Source organism: Octopus bimaculoides, chromosome 13 (assembly GCF_001194135.2).
Source record: "Octopus bimaculoides isolate UCB-OBI-ISO-001 chromosome 13, ASM119413v2, whole genome shotgun sequence".
NCBI lineage: Eukaryota > Metazoa > Mollusca > Cephalopoda > Octopoda > Octopodidae > Octopus > Octopus bimaculoides.
In genome coordinates, this window is record NC_068993.1 from 28,078,957 (window position 1) to 28,088,277 (window position 9,321).

Consider the following 9,321-nt stretch of genomic DNA (forward strand, 5'->3'; position numbering starts at 1 on the left):
TGACTTAATTTGGAGTGAGTTATAACATCTGAAGATTTAAAACTTTGGAAATCTGGTGTCCTTATAGGGCAAAAACAAAAGGCAAACATTGTACAACAGCCACTCACTGAGAGAGAGAGAGAGAGAGAGAGAGAGAGAGAGAGAGAGAGAGAGAGAGAGAGAGAGAGAGAGAGAGAGAGAGAGAGAGAGAGAGAGGAAACTCTTTTAATGGACTGCAGCCATGATGGGGCACCTCCATCGATAATTTTAGTCTGCCATAGACCCCAGTAACTGATGTTATAGAGAGAGATGCTCTCTATCAGTAGTTCTCAACATGACTCCTTACCAAAAAGGAGACCAAATATAACCACTGGTACACTTTGTGTGGAAAATTTTACAAAAGAAAGAAAATTATGTGAGAATTTAAAAAAGCATCTACAGTCTAGAATTATATTTTTTAAAAAATGCAGTGAACCACCACACTGCCATGCATCATTTGTAAAATGGCTCCTTTAAAAAGAACCAACTATGGACATGTCAAACTGATGGACCAAATGAAGAAAATAGTAGAGAAAACTTTACCACAAGTTATTAGGAAGAGAATTAACTTAGATGAGATGTACTTCAGATTTTTGTCAAGATAGTGAACCATCAAATAACTTCTTCCCTCTGAGACAACTACTGAAACAGTTCTTAGCTAAATGTTAGCTCCTAACCCTCATAGACTTGGAGATAGTGTGGTAGTTACTAAGAAAACTTGATGTAAATGAGTGGACCTATGCAAATCATGTAGTACAGATATGCTGTCAACAACAAGGTAAGAGTTAGCAACAAATTTAATGAGAAATTTACAGTGCAGGACTTTAGGGTTCATTGAAAGGTTTTGGCTTTAGCACTATTTACCTAAACACAAACACCTGGACATTTGTATAAAGACTTCATGTAACCAGGAGTTGCCTCATTAATTCCTAACTCTTGCAAATCCCTCCACAGCATGTCCCATGGCATGTGGTGACATGCCTTTTTAAGGTTTACAAACAAGCGTACACCTCTTCGTAATATTCCCATGATTTCTTGAAGACCAGCCACAGTGTGAATATCTAACCAGACAGAAGCCACAATGTTCTTCAGCAAGCTTGGACTCCATGATTTCTCTACATCTCTTTTCCAGACACCTAGTGTAGACTTTATCAGGGAGATGACTCAACAATCAGGACATACTCCCTTGTCTCCCTTTTTGAAAATTAGAATTATCTCTTCAGATTTCCATTGCTTTGGTATCTTTTCAGAGGTCCAAGCCACCTGGCATACATGAGGCAGCCAGAGAATATCTTTTCTATTCAAAGATTTTAACATCTTATGTCAAATTTCATCATCTCCAGCAGCCTTGCTACAGTTGAGTGTTTAAATCACTCTATAATTTCAACCTCTGTGAAGTTAATTTTTGCCCCTAGATGCACCTTGTGACTACCAGATTTTATCATGGCTGGATTTAGAAGATTCATAAAGTATTCTTTCCACCTCCAAAGAATGCACTTCTCTGTTGAAAGAACCCCAGCCAAATTTTAGAAGGCAGGTGTAGAAGAGGGATTCTTGATACAAAGACAGCAGATGGCCTGCCACAATACTTCATTAGGCAATCTAAAGTCAGAATCTACCTTAACTCCAAAGTCATGCCATGACTCAGCTTTGGACGTTTTTACTGTCCCTTCTGCAACATTTCACACCTCTGTGTACAATCTGTGCGTAAGGTGAGACTTATTTCCAAGCCAAGCTTAGGCTTGGATGGCATTTTGAACTTCCTGGTTAAATCAGAGGGTTCTTTTACCACCTTGTTTCACACCGAGCTGATTTAGCCCACAGCACTGTACAACCAAAGAAAAAACTCTCAAACAAAACAATCTCCTCCCTGTAGGTTTTGGACTTTTGGCAGGGGTGTGTATTACTTTATCTTTTCAAAATTTTTATGAACTGTATTGTCATGTGCAGCCATAGTAGAAGTGGTATCACAATTAGTGTGTGTAGGATTGACTGGTTGCTATATGCAGACATGGTACTACTTGGTCCATCAGAAGGTGATCTGTGGCATGCACTAAATGGGCTCACTGCCAAGTACTGCAAGGCAAAGATAAGAATTAGTGTTGCAAAGACTGAGACATTGGTTTTCTGAAGAAAATTTTCCCAGTGCATTCTGCATGTCAGCAGAACATAACTGAGACAAGTGGAGAAGTATCTCAAGGACATATTCATGTCAGGAAGACTGAATTAAATGCTATAATTGCAGGCACTGGTACAGTAATGCACCAATTTCAGTATTTGACCTTCAGAAGAGGAGAGGTTGGCAAAAAAGTCAAACTCAATTATCTTTCTCTGCCTAGCCTCACCTATGGTCATGAATGTTGGGTAAAGACTGAAAGAGTGAGATTGTGAATACAGACAGCTGAAGGTTCTTCAAAAGGATCTCTAGAGCAATGTTACTTAACAGTTTGCATAGCTTAGAGATCAAGGAGCCTCTCCAGATCAAACCACTACTTCTCTAGTGCTATGGACATGTAATTAGAATGTCATAGGAAAGAATTGCAAGAAGGGTTCTTCAAACCAAGCCAACTGGCAAGAGACTTAGGAGTGGATCAAGAATGAGATGGTTGGATAATATCTATAGTCTCAGCTTGTCATGCTTGGAAATCCAGCAGGAAAAAGTTGGTTGTTTCCAATAGGACCCTCCAGTACCTAAGAACTCTATTCTCATGACCCTTCCAAGAATAGTGGGTGAAGATGGATGGGCGGATGGTGGTATTTAGAGCTCAGTAGTATATTATTATTCTCCAGCCCTTAGCAGAAGAGTTTAAGACTTATCTGTGGAAACTTGTGTGTGTCAATGATTTAGTTCTCAAGGCAAAATCTATGGAAGAATTAGTGAAGATATTCCTAACATGGAAACGAATGTTAGAATTGAGAGGGCAGGAATGCCTTATTGTCATCTGAGGTTAGGCCATGTTTAATATGCAGGAATGAAATATGGTATACTCAATGTAAATTGTAGAAGGGCCACTTATTTTATGTGCGTCATCTCACCTAATTGGAATGGGGAGAGTTCCAGATGTTTTTGTGGGGGAAGTCCATTGTGAGAGTTTAAGTTGCTTTCTATTCATGGCAAACATAATTTGTTTTGCATGAGATCAATACTACATCAATTGAGAGGACGGAAGACAAACAGTTTAGAACAGAATTCTTCTTAGTACAGAGTCAGCTTAAGTTTTTTTACAGTGATGCTTCTGAAATGTTGCTCCAATTGACACACTGCTTCATATCATATTAGAGACTTATCACTGTTAACAAAGCCCCTAAGGCTCTATTTCCTGCCACATGAAGGCTTGTGATAAGAATAAATATTTAAACTCAGAACAAAGAATCAGAATGGAAACCACAAGGCATCTCATCCAATGTCCTAATAATTCCATCAAACCACCCATTGGAATTTGTCTTTATCAATCTTTCTGGAATTTGAGCTCAGAGTACAAAGAGCTGCAACAAAACTGCAAGCATCCAGTATTAACCTTGATGAAACTGCCAATTTGGTTTCTGCTATAGAATTCAGTACAGTATCAAGTGATGAGAGTGAATATTCAGGGATGAGATCAGTTATTTAGGTGTTTTGGTTCAGACAAATAGTGTAAGGATCATATTACTCAAGAGAAAGTTGTCTCTAACCCAATACATAATGAACAGGTATATGATCAAAGATATATCATCCACAATATCTCATCTTTTGCATACTCATAGAGCTACTTAGTCCATGTCTCCTTTTAAGAGACACGTGCTCCTTTTTTAAGATGATATGATGTGATGAGGAAATTGACTACTATTTCTAGCAAGTCAAGTGTGAAGTTCCCTCATTGTTTAGTTTATATTTGTGTCAAAAGCCAGTATTACTCAATATTATACACTGAATTAAGTGGTAAGCTGGCAAAACCATTAGCACACCAGAAAAAATGCTTAGCAGCATTTCATCTGCCTTTATGCTCTGAGTTTAAATTCTACCTAGGTCAACTTTGCCTTTCTTCCTTTCGGTGTCAATAAAATAAGCACCAGTTGAGCACCGAGGTTGATGTAATTGACTTACTCCTTCTGAAATTGCTGGCCCTGTGTGAAAAATTTGAAACCAATATGATACACTGAGTATGTTCTTTTGTTTACTTTAGTCCTCCTGGTTAACAGCCATGCTGGAGTACTGTGTGTGTGTGTGTGTGTGTGTGTGTGTGTGTGTGTGTGTGTGTGTGTGTGTGTGTGTGTTTATTTTTCCAGACTTTGTCTTTGGTAAATGAACTGTTATATATTTTCAATTTTCATTTAACATATATTTGTGTTCAAACTCCTTAATAAAAACACCAGAATTTCCTGAAATTATTCCAAATCAGTTTCACCCAAGAAAAAAGTCACCATGTCAGTGTTTCCTAACTATTTCATGACTCCTTGACCCCCAGCTTTTACAGGGTTTGTCTACTCAATATTGGAATTGTATGGATGTCCTGTACTACCTTAGTGGACTCCTCTCCAGGAATTTCACAGACTCCTGGTTGGGAATCAGTGTCCTACATAGTCATTCAACTTGCTAGAAACAGCAACCAAATCTCTTTCAAGTCATACCTTACCATCTTCAGAAAAAAAAAGAAATCATTGAATAATAGTCCTTTTGTAGTTGTGTAAGACTTCATTATCTAATGCAGCAGGGTGTAATTTGAAAGAAATCTGGCTGCTATTTCTACCAAGTTGAATGGCCACATAAATGCACTCATTCATTGGCTTGAATGTTGTTGTTGTTGTTGTTGTTTATGATGCCAAAGGAGATCAACTTGAATTTAGGTCAACACTGAAAAACAAAAATACTTTTAATTGATCTATGTAGATCAACTTAAGCATAATTAGTTATTATGTAATAGCTACATAATTGCAATGTCAAAAACTTAACAATTATTACAGTTGTTGCATTGAGTCCCTAATCAAAGGACATAATTGTGCTTGTTCCTAGTTGACTAGATAGATGATAAATGTTTTGTTCCTTCTTCAGGGTTGAATGTGTTTAATAGTAAGGAAAGACAGGAAACTAAGTGAGTCATGAGACTCCATCTCACCACAATATCATAAAACTGAATATAAAACTTTAAACATTATATACACACCATATTTATTTGTCTAATATGCACTGTTTTCCAAATTTTTAAACTTAGACATTAGGGGTATGCATCATATTAAGAATATGAACATGACAACTAAATGCTGCTCATATCTTAAAATATGCTTTACAAAAATATAAAAATTCTTTACACAGTTTATCTATCTATATATATAAAAGTTTGTGTGTGTGTGTACATATGTTCTTTATGGATTTTAAAACTGAGTTGCCGATTTTGACATATGAGGTATCAAAAGATTCAGAACTCATTTTTACTACAAAAATAACCTCAAAAACGAGGTCAGGGTGCACAATTTTGAGGTCTTTAGCTGAGGGAAGCAACTCTGCCTGAACAATCTTTATGTCTTAGATAGTGCATAATGAGAAAATGTTTAAAATAGATGGAGCTTTACCAGGGAATGAAACTTTGAAAGTATACTGTCAACTTTATTAGTATTATTTAGTAGATAATCTTTTAAAGAGAAGTATGTTTGTGTTTTGTTTAGCTCAGATTTGCCTCTAACGTAGCAGACCCAATGCATAGTATTTCTTGTCTTCCTGAAATATTGTAAATTTGTGTCTTTCTTTTGATGAAAGGGTGTGTTTTAAGCTGCTATTTGTAGTTGATCAAGTCACCACAGACACCTTCGTGTGTGTGTGTGTGTGTTTTGCTGTGGTGAAAACAATACTTTTCCTCAGAATATTTTGCAAAATAATTTTTAAAGAAATCTGGACGTCTTTCTTATTGCTAACCATTTAACCTCAAATTACAATTGCTAATTGTTGGAAGTCAAGTCGACTGAGATGTACATATAGTGTTATCATATAGAGTGGAAGTTCAATACGAAGTTTTGATCTCATTATGTTGTGGTTAGTAATCCATTACCTTAAATTTGAAGCCACTATGTCTTTAAATATTATTTTACTGGGCTTAGTCTTTCGACTGTTGCTATGATGGAGTATCACCTTCAAAAATTTAATTGATCACACTGACCTCAGTATGTATTTCAATCTAGCATTTATTTTACAAATTTCTGCTTGATGAACTGCTAACTTTCAGACATAGTGGGACACAATACTCGATCTAACAACAAATGTAAACACACACACACACACATATTAGGTGAAAGAGTGACTGTGTGGTTGAGAAGTTTGCTTCCCAATCACATGGTTCCACATCCAGTCCCTCTGCATGGTATCTTGGGCAAGTGTTTTCTACTATAGCCCTAGGCCAACCACAAACTTGTGACTGAATTTGGCAGTGTTGTTCATCAGAAAATAACTGAAAAACATGTTTATAAAGAAGAGTTGCTTGCTTCATACTCCTCGTGTACCAATTCTGCTCATAAGAAAGGAACAAATAATACAATGTGGCTGTTGGTCATAATGACTATGCAATGCTGGGGTGCACTGCTTCTATATTATATAACAAAAAAGAAATTACATACTTTTTCAATATATAATGCTGTGATGCACTTGGACACATTATCAGGGATGTTTCCTGGGATCATTAGATATTTCAACATCAGGCATTCTCACCCAGATGACCCAGCTGAGGTTGACCAAGACCGAGCTGAAGCAGCTTCTACTACCTTCACAGCCAACTGATGACCTACCTATTGATCCCTATAGTGTCAAACATACTGTAAACTCTGTAGAGGGACTGGTCTGCAAATCCTCTACATCCCACTTCAATGGGATTACACCTTGCTTGCCAGCCATTGCTTTGGCATAATTCCACTGACTCAGCATATATTTTCCTCTTGCTCTTGTTAGCCACCTCAATGCAGTCTTCCAAGGGAATGAATAGTTCCGACAGAACTACCTGTTTGAATGTTTCTGACATCAGTACCATATCCAGTCTAGTGATGTTGAGGTCACAATTTCTGGGAACTTCAGTGGCTTTCCATGGTCAACTTACAGCTTCCAGTCATTTGCTGTTGCAAACAGATCTGAAAAGTCAGACCTAGCAGTGCACATCTTCTACTTGCTAACCTTGACAAAGGTGATCAACTTCATTGAGCAGAGATACTTGCAATGACTAATCACACCTTGTATAATGCCTGTTATGACCCTCTAAACCTGGTCACACTTCCAACAGTAGCATCCCTATCCTAAGGCTTTTATACAGCTACTGAATATATGCTTTGGGGTTCCCCTCCACAGTCACAGGGAGCAAGATAGTGATTCCAACTTCTCCAGCAGAACTAGTTGGACAGGCTTGGTAGGTCATTATAAACATTCTGAATTAGAAATTTTAACCAGTGAGGCTCCACCTGATCCCTCCTTAACCAGGCTCCCTAACACTTCATCCCAACACACTTGCTGGCTTGTTCCACCTCAGTCAAACCATGTACCTCATTCCAGATCAGAAGCCATCTGTCCTTTCTTAGCAACTTGTTATAATGAGGTCTTGACGTACTGACCAGGCCGGCTCTTCCATGAGACACAACACTCACATGCGATTTGTGTCTTAGCTGCGACTCTGCAAATTTGACAACCTCCACTGCTCTCCATTTTTGTCCTCTGTTGACATCAATATCAACCAAGGAGACTAAGGTTGCAGGAGTTTTGGTATTGCAACACCCCCTACCCCTATCACAGGTCACTATAAATTCTTCTCTCAGGCAGCCAATGGGAAACTTCAACTTATTCTTTCCACATAGGAATGGAGTAATTTTAAGTGTTTTATTTTCATTCTCTGATAATTTTAAAATGCTATTTCATTTTTTTTTTATCTGATCACAAAAGCGATTTTGCTGAGTTTTAGAATTACCACCTAACTTATTTAACATTTTATCGTTATTGTTTTGAAAGAGAGAGCATGAGAAAGTGAGAGACAGGAAGGACAAAGGAAGAGCAAGTGAAAGGGAGGGAAAGAAAGATATATATAAGAGAAGTTAGGCATAAGAGGAATTATATATATATAATTCTTGGGGTTAAAAAAATTGCAGTAAATTCCGCTCGAACAAAACAGCCATGTTGAAGTGGCTACGAATAATACTTGCTAGTACAACTACTGCGATCATCCCATAGAAAGATTTTAGAACTAGCTTTCACTACAACAAACTGTCTGTGTTCGGACTGTCTTTGCACAGGAGTGGGTGGGGCCCATCCGGGCTCCCACCTTTGCCATGAACTGGAATTAATCTTCTCTCTTCGCTCCTTTGCACCACATGGGCTCAACTCACCTCCTGTCTTCATCTGATATCTACTTCCTCTCTTCATTGATACCACCCCACCCCCACATCACTCCACACACACTAGTACTAACCACTTCTCAGCACCCACACACCATCATTCACATACCCACACAAAAATATTCAATAGTGCCACCATACATACCATTATATGAGCAACCACACATTACAGACGCGTGCACACTCACATACATCAGAGTCACTAGCCCCTATTCATACATACACACTTAAACATTCAAACACACCATTCTCACATATACACACATGCACGCATACCTTCATTTGGGATCACCAGCACTTTATTATCTCTCTTTCTTTCAAAAAATTTTTTTCTAATCATTTGCCTTGCTTGACCACTAAATATACAAATTTTTGTTCATTCTGTCATGGTTTATTTTTTCTTATTCCTTTCTGTTGAAGAGCATAGGCTCGAAATGTAAAACACTTCTCCATTTTCCTGAGCGTCAAACTAATTCACCAGTTTGTTGTTCATACAACTGTCTTCGTCTTTTGTTTTTCTATAAATTTCAGATATATATATATATATATATAAAATAACAAGCAAAGTAGCTACTTAAAAAAAATCTCAATAACAGATGAAAGTAGCAACTATACTAAGAAGTAATGTTTATCACCACATCAATATAGCTGTTTGGTGTTACTACTCTTTTAACCCCAAGCAGATCCACTGCCAGCTGGTTACCAGTGCAACCTGCACCTTGTATATATTGCAAGCAGGAGAGCGAACCCCTACCATCCTCTAGCAGACAACAGGATCACAAGACTAAACGGTTTTGGGCTACTTGTGAACACCTGACCACTAGAAATAGCAAGAATTTGCTCCAGCTTGCAATATATAGAAAACTAAGTGACCATCAGTCACTGATCTTGCAACAAGCAAAGTAATTAGTTAGAAAACCTGAATAAGAGTTGAATATATATGTATATAAGAAAAGAGGAATTATATAT